Raw genomic sequence first — 20,630 nt, 5'->3', positions numbered from 1 at the left:
GCTCCCAGGCTAGTGAAAGCAGATAACACATACATACAAAATCTAGAGTACTTGATAATAGTTTTCAATCTTACTCACAAACACTGGCTAATCTACAATGTATGTACTGTACCTGTGTACTATGTATGTATTCTACCTATGTTCCAAATTTCAGTTGTACACCACAAATCTATTAATCACCTTTATTTTTAAAATTAATATTTTTTGTTTGTTCTCTCCACTGTAACTGTTTATGTGCCGCATACCACTGTAAAAACATGTCTCCTGTAATTTGTGTGTATACTGATCATGTCTAAATAAGTAAATGTGTCTGTAATTTTTCTTTGTGGAGCTTTTCTTCCTGGGCCTCTGCTGAAAAAGGGCCTTTTCGGCTCAGTCAGACACCCCCGGTTAACAAATAATAAATAAATAAATAAATAAATAAATTACATATTTTCCTGGGTGATTTTTTTTCACATTGAAGGGTCAAAATTGCAATGACAAGTGCTCAACATTAACACTTTAAGTGATAAAAATCAAAGGCTACACAGAGTCCCTTTCTTTGAGAGTACAAGAAAATAGAGTTATGATATTTGGTTGAAAGTTTTTGTCTGACTGACAAAACACCGAAAACAAATTGCTGAAAGCCACTTTCAGTGAACGGTATTTTAATCTTTTTTGCACTTCTTGCATAGGGGGAGACTCCCACCCCTCATCTAAATTATATATACCAACTCCACAATTACATAACAGTGAAGAAAGGGCAAGACCACCTATTCATTGAAAATGGCTTTCAGTGATAATGCCATTGTGCTGTTGTCAGTTGGACAAACAGCATTCACCAAAAACATACATTCCCCAGAAAACTACCTTCAGTAAGGCACTTCCAGCATGCCACCGATGACTAGAATGCACTATTTATTTATTTAAATTTATTAGCTGGGGTGGTCACAAATGGCCAATTTCAGTATATCCCACTTAGATTCATAGGTGCATACCAAGACTATGGCCTGATTGACTATTGAGAGGCTTAGCTATGTCACCCAGTAGTAAATAAGAGTCTGTTATTTCCCCCTTATAATCAAACTGAGAGCTTGTCCCTTGGTTCTCTTACTAATCTGAAGCTTTTTCTGTACACTCAGAATTTGTAACTGAATAACACATCTGGTAGCTGCATGTACACTCACAAGTCTTATTGACTAGGCTGTCAGGGAATTGAATGAGCACCTTACCGAGTCTTTCATTTTAATCTCTTGTCAGGTGTGAGTTTCAAGGGAGCAGCAGTTTACTTTTAATCGTTTTGAGTACAGATTTGGAATGAGGGCTTTTCTGTTTTGTTTTATCAAATGACTATTTTTCTGCTGTCAAAATTTGTAATAAAAATTTTAAGCCAAATCAAAATCTCTGTGATCATTGTAAATCATCATCATCAGCAGCAGCAGCAGCAGCCCCCTTTTTCCCATTTTTTCTACATGGGGTCGGGGTATTGTGTTAACTGTTTCCAACACTCTCAATTCAGTGCCACACTCCTGCCTTCTTCAACACTCATACCTGACTGTCACAGATCTTCTTTCACACAATCCATCCTCCTCTTTGCTGGATGTCCTCGCTTCCTCTTACCTTCTTCCTGTCTATCCCAAATCTTCCTCACCAGATTGTCTTCTGCTTTTCTGCACATGTGCCCAAACCACTGTAATCTGTTCTCTTTGATCTTTTCTGCAATTGGAGCTACTAATCATTGTAAATGTTAAGAACAAAAAAGTATGTACAATGACAAATTTGAACGCAAAAGTATGGTAATTGCATAGGGAGAGAGAGAGAGAGAGAGAGAGAGAGAGAGACAAGTAAATTAATACAAGTATGGTTCGGGATCCTAATCCATTATCATGTCAAAGTCCCCATTTACCCACGATCTAGATTTGGTGAGGGATAAAAATGATAAATTAAAAGGGAGGAAACTAAGGTTGCAATGGAAGTGGCAGATTAAAAACCTACCTAACTTGTTCAATCCTGAGCAGCAGGGGGATAATTAATCCCTTTGCTTTCTGAGTTCTTCTAAGACAGGAAACCACTAGCTTCCTGAGAGCTTTTATTCAAAATCCTCTATTATAAGCATGCTTCACAAGATTTGCAGTGTATGATAAACAATGTGAGTTACAAAAATGTATAGTATGAAAGCTCTTTGACAGGCAACGGGCTACACTCTGGGTTAATATCAAAGGTCTGTGTGGAGATGTTGAATATAATTTGCAGATTTATGAAAGAAAAATGGTATTTTATTTGCTATAAATTACTAGTATTATGGTCAATCAAAGTTTTATTTCTAAAGATATTTCTATAGCTCCAAAATATCAGTGGAAGAATTGTTCACTTGTTTCAGTAAAGAGAGGGTAGTATACTATTGTTTTGTGATATTGCATAATCTGCACAAATTATGCATTTAATATTTTCACAATATGCAAAAAATATTGATCTAAAAATCTGTGTAAGATGGCAAGTCTCAGTGGGAACATTATGTGTTTTAATGTTTTTGTATAATATGGCACTATTTGTTCACTTGTAGGCAACACAGCTTTTATTAGCCCGTCCTTCAGATGAGACATTAAACTGAGGCCTCATCTGCTTGAGTTGGTGATAGCTCAGATGGATGTAAAACATCCCAAAGCATCTTTTGAAATGGGTAAGAGGAAGTTCCCTGATACCGTGGCCAAAACCTAGTAGCATAAATATCACTACTTGGCTAGTGGGACTGACCTGGTCAACAGAGCAAGAATAAAAATAAAATAATGAAATTAATGCAGCTATGAAAATATTGCTAATAATCTTAAATGCTTAACCAAGCAAACATTTGGATACCAGAATGCCTTCACATTACCCAATGTGTTTTAATGTCATTTTTTTCCTAATACCTAATCCAATATGCCAGTATCAAACTCCATTTTATACTATTGATGTAAACACCGCAGATGTAATATTTTTCATAATTTTTTGTAAACACTCTTTAATAAATCTGGCTTTGTATATCCCTTGTTGACTGTTTCACTATGCATACATAGCAAATCATGTCATCTTTAGATGCCACCTTGCTGCCTTAGTTTTTGGTATGTTTCTGTGCCAGGACATCAGAAATTAGACTATGAAAATACTGATGAATATGCTCGACACAGGAGTGTAGGAAAATCTCCTGTAAATATGAATATATTTTTATAGGATACTCAGGAAGTCTGCTTTCCTGATAACTATACTATTCCAGGAAACAAAGAGTTAAGCAGTTTATAACTAAGGCAGCCAAGGAGCAGGAAGTCATCTGATTTTTGTTAAAGATCAAGTAGATTTGTCTTACCTTTCAGGTCTCTTTTAAATTAGCAATTTTGTGGTCTTCTTACATTGCTGTGGGCTGCCTGTGCACTGAAATGCAATGCAAATAATGAATAAATAATAAAAATAGTTTTAAAATATTTCTGCTTGTACATCCTGACTCCCAACACAATGAACACTTTACACCTGAATAATGCCATCACATCATGCATTTTGATGACACTGCTCTGGGTGTAGGAAGGTACCATACATATTTCAAACTGCTCTGGAGACTTTAAACAAGCAGCTTTCCTGTGGCTGCAACACTAGTTTTTCATATTTACTTTGTAAGTGAATTAGAGTAATGTGACACAACTATCCACTAATTTTTGTCCCTTATTGCTGTATGTGTTTTTAACAAAAAATAAAACATATTTTAGGATTACAGCCAACCATTAAAGTTTCATACTTATTTTTGCACTCCAAAATGCATCAACACATTGCCTCTGATCGCACTTTGCAGTAAACAGATGTTGCATGACACAAGAATTCTGTGCACATGTAAATGCATTTTTAAAACTAAATTAAAAACATGTTTGTAATGTAGAAAAAAAACTTTCCTGTGCATAACCACCTATTCAGATCTTGCAAGAACTAAAACAGAAGATTTTAACGATATTCCTTTTCGGACCTTTTGTACTAGATCTTTAAGATTTGAAAGTAGTCATGATGAAAGGCAAGAGTCATGAATCACCATATTTTGTTAGCAATTCTAAGTACAGAGGTCTGTTTTTTCTGTGAGATAGTGGCAGTGAAGGGGGGGGGGGGGTTATATGCATATTGTGCTATTAGTACTTTTTTTTTTTCATTTACAACTCCACAGTTAGGGGTCAGGAAATGAGACATTTTTCCAGGCTCAGATGAGTTATTTGTTTAACTTTTTGCTTTAGCCATTTCCATTTTTTGTTGGAAGTTTAATCTTTAATCCAGCCACAATATCAGATATTTGAAAGCATTTATAGATGCCACCTTTAACACCATGGCCACATCTTACCTAGAGCTCAATGGAAGTGACCTAGGGCCTGTTTAATGATGTTCCGCCTCTCCCCAGAGGTCATCCTGGACTGTGTTGATCCAAAGGACAGTAGACCTATCTAAGTTCTCTCATTCAGTAGGCCCGACTATACCTGCTGAGTCAGTCTGTGTTGTCTAGCAGGAGCTGTACTGGCACGTTTCGGACAAGTCATTTTTGTTTGTGGGTTGCTGTGGCCAGTTTTCTGTGGAAAAAAAGCATTGCTTAAAAAATATACTTTGGCCATGCATATTTGTGTCCTTGTTACCAGTATATGAATGAACCAGCTGAAACTAGAAGGGGCCTTAGTCAGAGAACATATACTAAATCAAGAACTTTGTTCTTGCTGTAGTTCACACAGTTAATGAGGTAAAATATAAGGAAATTACTTTGCTGGACAGACTGAGGTAAATAAACTAAATAACAAAACTCAGTACTTACGTATTATCGCAACCAGATTTTCGCGGTTGCGGTAATATGTTTGTTGGCCCAAAAACAGATTGTGAGACTAAAAGTAAGACATAATTTGATGTTTTCTTTGGGTACAATGTAGTTTGCCCCAAATTAGTAGCGTAAATTAACGCAGAAATATGAAACTTACTTTGCGTACATCAAAATTGGTTGCACTGCTGTCTTAGTGCAGAAGTGAATTGAGGACGCATGGGAAATGCTCGTTCGTTTTTACTGTGTGATGGATTACTACGAAATTGAATACTAAACTTTTTCCTGAGAAGAAGAAATCTGGAGCAATACATTTTTTTGGTAAATAACTAGTTTTATTTGACATACTGTAGGAAATAATTGAAGTTAAAGGTAATAGCAATCTAAACAATCAAACATAGATGAAGGTCTTGATGATGGAGGCTAAAGTTACGAAGAACATTCTTGTAGTATTTGACAGAAACTGATTTTTTGGTGGGGAATAGCAGTTATTGTTGCAATGTTTTGTGGATGTTTTGCATAGTATTCATGTGGGTGTCTTCCAGATGTTTTTGAGCAACATATCTGTAAATATTTTATTGCTGATTAAGGAAGCATACTTGTAGATTGTTCACTTGCTGGGTTACACTTTTTGTATGAAGAGAAATTGTTTGCTATTGCTGTCAAGATTGCATCAAATAAGTCTTTCTTTAGTGCAAGCTGTGTTTCATGCCAGATATATTCAGTTAGGTAGGAGTCCAAATGGTGTCTTGCAGTACCTCTCTGTTTTTTGTTTCTCCACTTAACAGATCCCCACATTCTCTCTATGTGTTGTGTATGCACTCCTGTGTTTGGATCTACAAAGCTGCAGCTATGGTTTACTTTTTCATGACTGAAACCAGCTTCTTCTAGTTGTTGAGTTTGATATGCCCGCCATGAATCTGAATAAATAGTAGTGCCCTGTTTAATGTATTCTTTGATTTTATTAAATAATGTTGCGGCTGTTCTATCAGGAACTTTTACAAGAAAAGTCTCTCTTGTCTCCCTACATATCCCTCCAAATACCCACTGTTGAGGGAAAATACGGCCAGCATTACTTTTACGTCTAGTAAAAAGAGTCTCGTCTATTTCCACAATACACCCTGGCCCTCCGATTTCTTTCTTGTCCTTTTTCCCCATTTCTAAGACACAGACGTATCATGTAAGTAGTTACTTCAGTCTATGACTGTCTTGTCAGCCATGTCCAGTTCTTCCTGACAGAAACTTATAGATGTCATCTGCTTTGCCCAACAATAAAAAGCAGACAGCGGTGGTAAAATTAATTCTACTTCCTTCAAAGAAATTACTCACTCAAACTCCTAAGTGTTGGTAACATTTTTCTGTATTGCATTTCCAAAAAATCTGCTTCCCATAGTATAATGTCATTGAATGTCCGGAACAGCATTCTTTACTTGTTGATATAATGCTATATTGCTGGAAAAGTGCTATTGACTCCTTTTCTGTCTTAGGTAGATCCCACAAACGCATTGTATATATAAAGGTTGTTTTTTGGGGTTAGTTCACTACCACTTAATATCTACATAGATCGTCTTTACTAATCTGAAGTATAACTTTGACAACATTTACAGGCTCGCGGCTGGGGATATGGAACGTGTATTACACATAGCGGCTGTGTAAAATGTATTTACAGTGACAAGATGTTGGAAAACAGCATAGCTTGAAAGAAGCTCTCATTCCTTTAAATTGACAATGTTTTTGCTACCTAAACAATGTTTTTAGATGAAGTTGACATTGTCAGTGTGATTTTGCATACATTTCTTTTTACATTTCCACATTGGGAAGCAAGCGCTATTATCACGAAAATCTGGTTGCGATAATACGTAAGTACCCAAAACTCATAAAATCTGGAGGCTTTGCACAGTAGATAATCTTACTTTATAACAGGAGTTCATCCCTCTTACAATGTCTTTGTGCTCAGGTGTTAGATAATTAGGTGACCTGAAGTGTCGTTTACTTACTTCACCTAAAACAAGCTGAGTACAATATTTGCTGAAGAGCTAAGTTATAAGTTACAACTTCAAAAGATACAAAATAGAAGTCTAGTATGACGTCATGCCCCCAGAATCCCACTGTACTGTTTAAGCCTCGTGCATACGTTGGGTGCCCTACATTATGTCTCCTCTAGATGTTTCAGACAGGCCAACCATCTATTTCTACGTCTTTGCCGGTGAATTTGGACACATCTTTTGTTGTACAGAATGCAAGATGCTGTGTTACAGAGCTTCATCATAGTTCTAACAAAAACAGCACTACTTCAGAAGCTAGGCTGTTGATACCTGCCAACTGTAAATTTGGCTCTTCAAAACTAAAATGGTTGCATCTGCTGAGTATAAACCTGTCTACCTCACTGTCAAACTTCTTGCAAATACTCCAGCACAGTTTAATTTCCACTGTCATTGATACGAAGAACTCACCTGTTGTGAAAAAAACATCACATTAACTCATGTTTTTTTCCCCTTATATTATTTCAGAGGAAATGTGAAGATATATATTGTGTTATCATTACTTTATGTGTATCTTTGTCGTCGTTTTCTGTGTGTTGTTTGTGCATTAGTGTCAACTTTGAACCGTTAATTAAGGACAATAAAATATTTAAGTAAAACATATTCTTACACAACAAAACCTATGAATAATGTGTATGTATATACATACCTCTCAGCTGTCCTCATTTTCTTAGACTGTCCAGATTTTTGCCTCATATTTTCATCTGTTCACACAAAATTTGTGTTTATGGCAAAACATTGATGACTGCAGTCACTAAATAATGACAGACATTTGAGTTTTAGACTTTGTATCCTTCAGAAAATGCATGCTAACACAAAGCCTTGTATTCTAGCAATTTTCTAAGTTTATAAGAGCAATATTTAAAATCTGTCCCTATTTTTGGGCCTTTGCCCCCACCCAGATTAATTTTGGCTTTGTCCAATTTCTTGTGTGAAGAAGTTGAGAGGGATGAGTATATATGATAGAAAGTCACATACGCTAGAATATCGCCCTATTAGAAAGCACTGGTGCACCGGCTAAAAACCACGACTCAATAACTTGGTACCATCCACAGTTTGGCAAAAGGATCGCTGGTTAAAAACAATGTCTAACATTCACAAAAATGCTCAAAACAGCCTCTTCCACCAAGATTACTGCAGAAGGCAATTATTTTCATTTCTCCAAGTTCCAATAATATTGGAGATGGTCATTTACAGTAGGTGGAGCATTATAGAATAACTGATGACATCTTGTTTCATACCTGCTCAGTGGAATTGCAGTACCAAAATGCCAAGTTATATGTAGTGTAATGTGAGACTCTCTATGCAGTTCATAGATCTGCATCATTATCAATGTAATTTGCATGCTAATGGGTTGCCATGGTTTTATACACCTCACAGACTGTGGCAGATCCTTGTTTTATAAAATATAACCTGGAATGGTGGAACTGTAGAAGTGCCATTTATTTAGTAAATGCCCAGAGACATTGCAGTCCCCTTTAGAAAATAAAATACAAGTGATTGTTGCATGGTCCATGATGCAGGATTGTGGCCATTCTAACATGGTGTTTGATGTAAAATTATGGAAGTCAGCCAGTTTAGGCACTTTGTGGCATATGACTTTGAATCTTATACAGTCTGTACACAGCAGAGTGGGATACCCATTGCATTCTGCACAGTGGGATGCTTGCCATGTTTTGCTGTGCTATACATTCCCCTTTGCACTGTAAGACATAAATCATTTACACCTTACTGTTCAATGCCTTGCAGATGTTTCTGTAATCTATGCGAATCGGAAAGCATTAGAACCACCTCATAACATTATGTAGCAAATTGTCTACAGAAATAAAGCACATAAATATTATTCTATGATGGCACACAACTTTCATGAAGTTAAAGCAATGCCAATGACTGTGTGACAAGCTCATTTCTGGAATCATAGGAAGTTACTAGGCTATTGGCCCTGAGGCCCTTACAAGCCTAGCAAAGACTTTAGCCCATGTTCCAACAAGTCAGCACCCTATGCCACTGTCCAGCAGGGACATAGGTGGAATCTCAGGGGTGTATTTTCTGTTCCCCATCCGGGTATCCAGGTTGCGCTTAAAAAGGTTTAATTCCTGCCAACAAGTCCTATTGATGTCATAGACCAGGCTGAGGTCTAATGTGTGGGTTACTTGAGTGGAGCTTGACTTGCGGATATGCAACAGTCCCATCAGGGTGAGGTCTGAGATTGCTTTGTATGCCAGACAGAGGTCACCTCTGAGGAGTCTGTAGGAGACTGAGTAGAGGGACAGGGCTTTTAGCCTATCTGTGTAGGGTAGATGTCTGAGGCCCTGGATTCTCTGGGTGAGGAATCTCTGTGGTCTGTCCAGCTGCTGCATGTGCTTTGTGAGGTACATGCCGAAAGGGACATTGTATTCAATAATCGGTCTTATAAGGGAAGAATACAGGGATGTTATGACCACCTTGTCCCCGGATGAGATACCCTTACTAATGAGGTGGGCCATGTAGAAAGCTTTCCGTACAATGGAAGCAATATGGTGGTCAAAAGTCAGTTTGCTATCAACCTGGGTTCCCAAGTCCCTCATGACTGATTGCGTGCTTAGTGCCTTATTATCAATGTGATAATTTGTGGGGATGTCATTCTCCCCAAAAGGGATGATGATGCATTTTTTTGGCATTCAGTTTGAGGACATGTTTCTGGCACCAGTTATTTGTTTGGGTGAGACCCTCTTGAAGGATGTCCACATCACTAGGGGAATTGATGACAGCACACAGGCTGCAGTCATCTGAAAACTTGGTCAGCCATAGCCCACTAGATTTGGCCTGCACCTCTGAGATGTATATCCCAAAGAGCAGAGGCCCCAAAACCGATCCCTGGGGTACACCACTTGTTATGGCTTCCCCTATTTTGACTAGGTGGGTTCTATCAGTGAGCCAGTTTGGTACCCATCTGGTAACACGTGGATTGATGCCTAGTTGAGAGAGTTTATCTTTTATACCTGAGTGGGGAATAATACTGAAGGCCTTGGCCAGGTCAAGGTAGGCAGTGTGCTCCATCTTCCCCTCATCTATGGCCTTGGTGACTGTCTCAAAGAAGTTGACCAGATTTAATAGGCATGACCTCCCCTTGACAAAACCAAACTGTGTGGGATCAAGTGTCTGGAGGTTCCCAATGTCTTTGTCAATGAGGTCCATGATATTCCGCTCCATGGCCTCCAGATCAGGTTAGTTAGGTTGATGGGTCTATAATTTCCTGGATTGGTGGACGTTCCACCTTTGTGCAAAGGGATGACAGTAGCTGTCATTTACTTGGCTGGGACGAAGCCGGTACTCAGGCTTTGGTTGAATAGGGTAGCTAACAGTGCTGCAAGTTCCTGCCTGAGTTCATGTAGAATGCAGCCTGGGATGTTATCGGGTCCCACAGAGGCTGTATTTTTTGCCTTTGAGAGGGCAGTGATGACTTGCTCCCTAGAGATAAGGGGAGGGGGGCAGGTTCTGGGGATGTCCTACTTTACTGATGAGGGGGGACAGAGGAGTGAAGTTTTCACTGAACCTGTCTGCAGCAGGTTGGCTATAGCTACAGGGTTTGTGTATGTGGTGTCCTTGACCACCAGTTCTAAGAAGATCTGGGTGCTTCCCTTGAGATTGCGGACTTGTGTGAAGAAAGCCTTTAACTGTCTTTAGTAGATGTGGCCAGTTTGGAGTCGAAGTTTGCTTTGGAAGATTTCACTAGTGCTCTTATTTGCTTGTTCAGGCTAAGGAGAAATTGCTTCCAATTAGACACCTGCTCCTTCTTGGCTCTGGACAGCAACTTTTTTTCCCCTTTTATTATAGAGTTTATTTATTGTAGATTTCCACCAGACAGGTTTACTCTTCCTTGAGGAGGATGATTTTGTCCTGTCTGGTACTCCTGATTCCATGCAGCTATATAAATGCTCACACAGTACTTTGGCGCAGGTTTGGACATATGTGCCAGTTAATGTGGAGGGGAGGGGGTTGTGAAGCTGTTTATACCTTCCCTCAGGAGGTGCAGCTCCAACAGAACTGCATCAGTTGAAAGTAATGGGGATATTAATTTATAAAGGGTATCCCAGAAAGCAAAGGGGCTAAATCAGGCAAAGTGTATCAGGTTGCAAAGTAGTTATTAGGCTCACTCATATTTTCTTCACTAGAATCCAAAGCATTGCTCATAATTGTGATATGAGGCCTCTGCTAAGCCCCACATGAGCCCGAGCCAGTTCAGCAGGTCTGTTCCCAGGTACGCAGGAATAGTCTAGCTCCAGGACAATGGAATTTTGCACCATATTGTTTTAAACAATGAGCATGGTGTAGAGGCAAAAGACATTCAATTGCTGGGACACTAATTCTTTCAAAGGCTGTGGCATAAAACAAAAATGTAAAGTTCCAAGAAAATGAACTAAAATTGTAAAGAGAAGAACAGCTTTTGCTTTCATTTTTGCTTTTTCTGAATCCATGGTCAGCTGGTATCTCTACATTATTGGATATCATGTTATTTGCTACTTTTGAGGTACAGTTTACATAAAAGCATTCTTTGATGCAGCTGAGAACTGAGTTAATGACTCAACTGAGAAACATGAGTTAATGTGATGTTCTTTCAACTGAGAATTTCAAACTGTTTATGGTTACTATTTGTTGTTTCTTTTTACCTGTATACATCTGTTAAACAGGACAAATTGACCCCGGATGAGAACTGCTAACATACCTATGGAACATATACAGAACAAAGTAACTTTTATTTGAATGAACAAGTTCAGACAGCCTGGAGTACTGCATCATCTAGGTGGTTATCTTTTAAACAATAAATATAATTTGGGGGTGAATCTGTGAGGTGTTCTCATGAAAATCTACTACAAAGCAAAGAGGAGAGAAGATTTACTTCCAACAGCGTGGCTGAAAAGAACCATACAGGAGAGGAATTTAGATTAGGTTAACAGTATGATAGACTCCAGGGGATGTTTAACATGCAATCTGCAAATGCATATTCTGGAAAGTAGTGTCACATAGGTTCATAGGAGATTACTAGGCTTGCGGCCCTAGAGCCTTTACATGCCTAGTGATGTTAATCCCAAGTATCTCCATTTGTTCTTTTTGGGTAATTCACAGAATGAATTTATGAAAAGATTGGGTTTGTGATCAACATTGGCTACCCCTGTCCATAAGGGACATGGGTGCAACCCCAGGGACAAATTTGTGCTTTCCTATTCAATTAACTAGGTTGCATTTAAATAGGGTCAGTGAGGACCTCTGTTTACATGAAGAGGAAGTCTATTCCAGATAAGTAGCAGCCTTTGTGAGACATATCTGTCTCTCCAGCATGTTCTGTTAATGTTACAAGCTAGGCTGAGAACCCTAGAGTGAGTGACTCTTGTATTATTTGACTTGCAGATGTGCAGCATTTCCATTATGACAGGGTTGGAGATTGCCTTATAGGCCAGGCACAAGTCATCTCACAGCTATAAGATAAAGTGTGAAGTAACAGGGCTTTCAGCCTGTCCATGTAGGTCATAGTTTGGAGTCCCTGTATTTTCTTAGTGAGAAACCACTAAGGGCTTTCCAGCTGCTGCAGGTGTCTTGTGAGGAACATGCAAGAGGGTGCATTACACTCTATTAGTGGTCTGATGAGGGTTGAATATAGTGGAGTTATAACATCCCTTGACCTGGATGCTATGCCCTTGCTAATGAGGTGTGCAACGTAGAAGGCTTTCCTTACCATTGTGGAAACTTGGTGGTCAAAGTTCAGATTGCTATCAACCTGTGCTCCCAAGTCACAAACCACTGGTTTGGAACTCTGGGGATGCTAGCACTATTGTGATTTGAGGGATTTTGTTTTGCCAAAGGGAATAATAATGCATTTTTTTTGCATTTAGTTTTAGACCATGGCTTTGGCAGCAATCATTTGTTTGTGTTAGCTCTTCTTGTAATATGTTGACATCATTGGGGGACTCAGTGATTACTCCCAGTTTGCAATCATCAGCGAACTTAGTGGACCAAAGACTGTCTACTTTGACCTGGACTTCTGAGAAATAGATGCCAAACAGTAAGGGGCCCAGCACAGACCCCTGTGGTACTCCACTGGTGACAAGCCTACTTGTGGAGGTGGAGTTACAAATTCCGACAGAGTGTGTTCTGTCGGTGAGCCAATTGGCTACCCATCTGGTAAAGTAAGGGTTAATCCCTATCTGGGAGAGTTTCTCAACAATGCCAGAGTGGGCAATTGCATCAAAAACCTTGGCAAGATTGAGAAATGCAGTGTGCACTGTCTTACCGTCCTTTGTCCATGGCTTTGGTGACATTCTCAAAGAAGCCCCCCAAGTTTCTACCCTTAGCAAAGCCAAACTGGGTTGGGTCCATTGTTTGGAGGTTGCCTATGTCCTTGTTGATAAGGTCCATGATAATTCTTTCCATGGCTTTGCAGATGAGTGTGGTTAGACTTATAGGTCTGTAGTTCCCACGGTCAGTTGATGTTCACCCTTTGTGCAGGGGGATTACTGTTGCTGTTCTCCATTCTGCAGGAATGTAACCAATTCTCAAGCTATTATTAAAGAGAATGCCAAGTGGTTCTTCTGGGTCTTGTTTTAGATTGTTTAGTAAACAACCTGGGATATTATCTGGCCCCACTGAGGCTGTGTTTTTGGCCTTGGCAAGTACAGAGATGACCTGTTCTCTAGAGATAATAGGCAGAGAGCTGGTGTCAGGTATGCTTTGAGATATGGTAGGTGGGTACAAGGGGGTGAAGTTTGCCTGAATCTGTCAGCTAGCATGTTGGTGATATCTTCCAGTATGGCATGAATGATCCCATCTACAACCAGTTTGGAACATAGCTGACTTTGGATGTAGAAAAATGCCTTATGATTATCCTTGGTTAGGGATACAAGTTTAGTTTTGTAATTTGCTTTAGAAGACTTTACAAGATTTCTGATTTTCTTGCTTAGGCTTAGGAGAGAACTCTTCCTTTGCAGAGTGATATCCCTCTTGCTTTTGGACAACAGTTTCTTTCTCTTGTTATATAATCTGTTCATACTTGAAGTCCAACACTGTGGCTTATTTTTATGGGAAGACCTGGTTTTGATCTGGTCAGATATGGCATAGTGTATGCAGTTGCTTAAGTCTTTGTACAGGGCATTTGTGTATATTTCAGCATAGCTCATTGATGTCTGTGAATGCAAGTGGTATGAAGCTTTTTATACTGTCACACCCCTACACTGGCCCAGTAATCAAGGAGCCTCACTCCTCACCACTGGCAACAGTGGGGGACGTACATGCTAGGAGGATGACAAGCACACACACAGTAAAATACAATTTTCCTTAAGAGCACATGGAGATCACAGTCTGGGGCTGGTTTCTCCCTCTTTCTCCAGATCCCCAAATAAGACTCCCCACTGGCACAGCTACAGGGTTGAGATCTCAGCTGAGTGGCTAAACCAAGATCTCTAGTATCCTCTCTGTCCAACCAGTGTTTCGTGTCCCTGCCCAAGTAGCTGACACACTAACTCTTTGAGATTTGGTTTATATACAAACACACACACACACACACACACACACACACACACACACACACACACACACACACACACACACACACACACACACACACACTCCTGGGAAAGGCTGGCACAGGTTTACTGGCTATGACCCCTTCTGCCCAGACTATAAGGTAGTTTCCACTGCCAGCAGCCACTACTTATCAGCTACTGTAAGGGTCTTAACAAAGGGTGTCCAATCCTACTGTGTAATGTTACTTTTAATTCAAATGGTAGTGTGACCAAGAGCAAGGCTATTTAAGAGTGGCTTGTACAGTGTCACCATATAGATATGCAAGTACCATAAGAGCTTAAATATCTCTAAAACAGACCAGCCACAATTAAAAGGTTTAAATATATTTAATAATAAAAGAACAAAACAATACTCAGTATGTAATCAGTTACATCACAGTTCAAAATCACAGAAAATATTTAAAACATCATTGCAGAACAGTCTCAAATAAATAAAGAAAACATCTAAGCTGCACTTTACTATATTCCTATCTTAATCTAAAAGAGTTATTATGCCCTAAATACTTACTTACAGCAAGGCAAGTGCAGAAGGTGGTGATGAGTAGATGTTTCTAGGTCAAAGACAACATACAAAATGCACAGTCCCTCTCTGAGAAAGTTTGTAAATTAATATCAAATATTACTGCTGGGTTAGCTTGGATGGCATCACTTTTTGTCACCTGAATTCAGTTCCCAAGCTAAACCCCCCTTTGTCAAAAACTAACAGAATTTTAGCATATCCCTGTGAAAGATACATTATCTCTCAGATGTTTGCAGATCCTGGAAGTCTTAAAACAAAACACTTATACATCTTAAACCTAGTAATTACTTCTCTTTCCAGACAATATAAACACTTGAAGCTATAAACATTGTGTCTGTGACTGCTCAGAAACTGAGATATAACTTTTATAGCACAATCATAAAATAATTTAATTTCAACTTATTTTCTTGAAGTTTTGCAAGTTAACCCTGTATGTTCTAGTTTCTACTGTTAAAACATATACATTTGCACAGATATAGTTTGTATACATTTTTGTTCTTTTTTAGTAGGGTACACCATGGACACATCCTTGAAGCTCAGTACTGTACAAACTCTGTTCAACACACACTTCTGTACCAGAAGTTTAATATACACATAATCTATAGTTTTAATACATTTGTAATATATGCATATGAATCATGTTGATATTCACAGATGACATAGGATTATTTACAAAATTCCAGATAGCTGGACTGGCAGTGTGACATTTCTTCCCCCCTGATAACTCAAGCTAGTTTTTCAAGTGACCCTTGAGAAACTATGCTTGACCTGGGAATACCTTACCCCATTCATTGTCTTGACAACCCATCTGTGTGGGCATTGCTAACCCTACTTCAGTGTTGCACTGTCATATCATATGCATGCAACCCTAGACTCCATCTTAGTAACTTGGCATTTTGCTGGCTGGCTCAATGTAGCCATGTTAAGATATTGTGGTCTCTAACTACAGTGAATTTCAAAGGGTGAAAAACCTGTGGATTCCTGTGGAGCCTTTCTATAAGCAAACAACAGGTGGGGCAAATATTTGTCCCACACTCTCTTGAACTGGTTTGCAAATGCCCGTAGCATTGTCTTGAATGTAGAGTTTAACATCTCAACAAGACCATTAGTCTGGGGATGGTAGGGGTGGTCTTTAGGTGCTTCACCCCACAGTACTTCCACAGACAAGCCAGCAGGTCTGATGTGAAATTGGCACATCTGTTAGTCAGTATTTCTTTGGAAAACCTACCCTGCTGAAAATCTCTAACAAAGCATTTTCCACCTTTTCTGCCTCAATGGAGGACAAAGCCACTGCCTCAGGGTATCTTGTAGATTAATCTACTACCACTAAGATATACTTCTTCCTGTGGAATGTGGAGTACTCAGAGGCTCCACAATATCCATAGCTACCCTCTGAAATGGCTCCTCAATCACAGGCAAAGGCATCAAAGGAGCTTTCACCTTGTCTCCTGCCTTGCCTACCTTTTGGCACTTCTCACAGGTCCTGCAGTACCCTGTTACATCTCTGGAAATCCAAGGCCAATAAAAGTTCTGTATAATATGTCTCTTTGTATATTTTATGCTCATATGACCTCAAAGGGAATTTCATGGGCTATGGCTAGAAGTGCCAGATGGTAGCCTCTGAGCACTACCAACTGCTATATTCTCTCACCCTCTAGCCCTCCCTCAGGGGTCCACTCTCTATACAGTAACTCTTTGTCCCAGTATACAGATTCCCCTTTCCCTGAGAATCAGGTGCCTCACTGGCTACCTTTCTCAGGCCTTGTAATGTAGAGTCTGAGAGCTGAGCCTGTCTCAACTGTCTCTTTATAACCCTTCCCAGCTCCTCTTTTACAGGAAATCTGGCATCCTGTGACAGTGGTGCCTCACTGTCAGCCTGGATACTATTACTCACCTCTGCCCTTAGAGTCACTCTGTCTAAGGGAACATCAGTACCCACCAGCAGCTGTGGCTCACCTTCAGTCTCACTGCTACAGGGTAGCTCCCTCCCTGAAGTAACCACCTCACCAGTCCTGGCTGCAAGTGTGTGGTCTGTCTGGGTCTCCCCCAGGCTACCAGACCCACATGCTTGTCTACAAGTCTGACTGTGTGTAACTGCATGCGCACACAGTACTGCATTATCAAAATTATTCCCTATCAGGGCATCTGCAGGGATATCCTCAAACAAACCTACTTGCTGGGTTCCTTTTCCACCCTCTCAGTCAAGGTGAGCCATAGTTAAAGGTATTTGGAATGGGGTCCCTCCTAAAGTTCTGACTGGAGTAGACTGCCCAAGCAAGTAGTGCTCCTCTTTAACCATTGTAGGGTTCAGAATAGTTAAGTCAGAAACTGTGTATCTCTTAGCAGTGGCCTGTTTCCCATCTACTAAGATAGGATATAACCTCTTATGGTAGTTTGGTACCCTTGTTGTTTCCAGACTACTTACTGCTGGCATTCTGTTATTCCCACTTGCTGGTTCCCCTACCTTTTGCTGTCCACTTTGCCTCTGTGAACATCTATATGCTACATGGCCCCACTGGTTGCATTTAAATCATTTAACCCTTGGTCCTGGACATGTAGCTGGACTAGTGGCTTCCCCTGCTACTGGTGGACTCTGTATGGGTGGTCTGGGCTGCCCACCATCGGTTCTCTTAGACCCATGAGCAACACTGGGTATCCCTTTCCTGTGCAGTGATGCCCTGCTTGCTAGGTATAGGTCTCCCTTCTTCCCCAACTCATCTGCAATATTGGATTATCTATCTGCTAACTAGATTCTCATATCCTCAGGCAAAGTGCTAAGGGCTTGTTTCCTCACCAAAAGGTCTGCCATCCCTTCAAAAGTGGTGACCTGACATCCACACACCCACTATGAAAATAAGTGCTTAGTTCAGCAACATTTTCACACGCACTTTCATCTGCCTTGTGTCTATGCTCACAAACCTTTTTCCTATAAGCTTAAATTGTTAACTTAAAACATTCTAAATGACAATTCTTCACAATATTATAATTTAAGCAATCAGTATCAGACAATTTAGAAATAGCAGTTACAGCTTTACTATGGAGTAAGGGGGTCAGGAACTGTACCGAGAGCCCTTGGTCAACATTATACTGTTTACATACCCTTTCAAACATATGAATGAAACTATCAGAATTATTCCTCTCTGTAAATTGTGGAAGAAATTTACTGACCTTTGTTGCCTCTGAGGTTCGGTTACTCCCTTTCCTATTACCTCCATGACCCTGGTGAAGAGTTAGCATATCCTTTTCATGTTGCCACTGCCTCTCATTGTCCTCAGTTTCCAGACGTCTCAGTCTTACTGCTGCTTCTATTTCCAAATGTTTGCCCTCCGGTTCAAGTCTCTTTAATTCCAGATGGATTTTTAAGTCCTCTGTGGAAAGGTTGAGCTGTCCATTTTCTGAGAGTTGTACATCCCAAAGGCCAGTCTCGTTGTTCTCCTGATTTCTCATGTGTAATGCAGCTGTGCCCAAGGGTACACTCATTTCTGCCTTAGTCAGGTTGGCATGCATCAGTCCTTTGGCCTGGCACATCTCAGCCAACTGGATCCTTGTCAACTTGCCATAGTCCTCTGCTGACATACTTGCCTGCTCTCCCTGACTAACTAAGCTAACAAAAAAAAAAAACAAACAAAAAAAAACAATTGTAATATAGGACTCTAACTCTGAATGTTCACTGTGTGGCTGATTGAGAGTACAAACACCTTCCTTAGTGACCACTGTTTACAGGCAACAGGAATTCAATATCCACATAACTGAATCCTAATATGTAGATCACAACTACAAGCCAATTAATATGTGATATGGATATCACACCACTGCCAACCAATTAATATGTGACACCTCAACACTGGACCAGTAATCAAGCAGCCTCAGTCCTCACCACTGGCAACAGTGGGGGACATAAATATTGGAAGGATGACAAGTACACACACAGTAATGTACAATTTCCCTTAAGAGCAAACAGAGATCACAGCCAATCTGGGGCTGGTTTCTGCCTCTTTCTCCAGATCTCCAATAAGACTCCCCACTGGCACAGCTATAGGATTGCGATCTCAGCTGAATGGCCAAACAAAGATCTCCAGTACCCTATCTGTCTTACCAGTGCTTTGTGTCCCTGCCCAAGTAGCTGACACATAAACTCTTTGAGATTTGGGTTATATACAAACACACACACACACACACACACACACACACACACACACACACACACACACACACACACACAAACACACACCTGGGGAAGGCTGGCACAGGTTTACTAGCTATACCCCCTTCTGCCCAGATTATAAGGTAGTTTCCGCTGCCGGCAGCCACTACTTTTCAGCTACTGTAAGGCCCTTAACAAAGGGTGTCCAATCCTACTGTGTACTGTTACTATGAATCCAAATTGTAGTCTGACCAAGACCAAGGCTATTTAGGAGTGGCCTGTACAGTGTCACCATATAGATATGGAAGTACTCTAACAGCTTAAATATCTCTAAAACAGACTAGCCACAATTAAAAGATTGAAATATATTTAATAATAAATAATAAAAGAACAAGACAATACTCAGTAAGTAATCAGTTACATCAGAGTTTGAAATCACAGGAAATATTTAAAACAACATTGCAGGACAGTCTCAAATAAATAAAGAAAACATCTAAGCTACACTTTACTATATTCCTATCTGAATCTAAAAGAGTTATTATGCCCTAAAAACTTACTTACAGCAAGGCAAGTGCAGAAGGTGGTGATGAGTGGATGTTTCTAGGTCAAAGGCAAGATACAAAATGCACAGTCTTTCTCTCAGAGAATTCTTAAATTAATATCAAATATTACTGCTGGGTTAGCTTCGATGACACCACTTTTTGTCACCTGAATTCATTTCTCAAGCTAAACCCCCCTTTGTCAGAAACTAACAGAATTTTAGCATATCCCTGTGAAAAATATATATCTTTCAGATGTTTGTAGATCCTGGAAGTCGTAAAACAATTAAACACTTCTTCATCTTAAACCTAGCAATTACTTCTTCTTCAAGACAATATAAAAATGTGTAGCTCTAAACATTGTGTCTGCAACTGCACTGAAACTGAGAGATAACTTTTATAGCACAATCGTAAAACAATTTAATTTCAACTTATTTTCTTGAAGTTTTGAAGTTAACTATGTATGTTCTAGTTTCTGCTATTAAAGCATATTCATTTGCATAGGTATATAGTTTGTATACATTTCTGTTCTTTTCCAGTAGGGTACACTGTGGACACATCATTGATGCTCAGTACTGTACAAACCCTGTTCAACACACATTTCTGTACCAGTAGTTTAATATACACATAACCTATAGTTCTAATACATTTGTAAGACAAGTATATGAATCATGTTGATATTCACAAATGACATAGGATTATTTACAAAATTCCAGACAGCTGGGCTGGCAGTGTGATGTATATCATCTCCTAGTTGGCTGTAGTTAGCTTTGGTAAAGTTTTTTATAATTTTTGTTCCTGTGAGGGTGTCAGTTCCAGTAGTTACTTCAAACTAGACTGGTTTGTGATCTGACCTAACTATGGAGGGCATCACACATGGGGAAGTATAGTGACCCCCCATGCTGGTGAGTATGATGTCCAGAACATTACAGCAGCCTCAATCCTCACAGACTATCTGTTACAGAACATTTGTGTTAAGAAAGTCCAGGAACCTCTGGGTAATCATGTTTTTGCTTGTGTATGTCCCCCAGTCTAAGGAA

At 39.7% G+C, this 20,630-nt stretch overlaps 1 protein-coding gene across 1 annotated transcript in view; it reads right to left on the bottom strand.

Moving 5' to 3' along the window:
* ZMYND11 (zinc finger MYND-type containing 11) overlaps positions 1 to 20,630 on the bottom strand; it is a 1,778,022-nt gene that overhangs the window by 1,697,393 nt on the left and 59,999 nt on the right. The window contains exon 2 of the mRNA XM_044064681.1: positions 3,323 to 3,387. The gene's annotated coding sequence lies outside the window, so the exon portion shown is untranslated. The remainder of the gene's footprint in view (positions 1 to 3,322; positions 3,388 to 20,630) is intronic.

The sequence above is a fragment of the Protopterus annectens genome, chromosome 3.part0 (genome assembly GCF_019279795.1).
Source record: "Protopterus annectens isolate FY-2018-M chromosome 3.part0, PAN1.0, whole genome shotgun sequence".
Classification (NCBI taxonomy): domain Eukaryota; kingdom Metazoa; phylum Chordata; order Ceratodontiformes; family Protopteridae; genus Protopterus; species Protopterus annectens.
The sequence above is the reverse complement of the archived record's forward strand: the minus strand, read 5'-3'. Positions and strand labels throughout refer to the sequence as shown.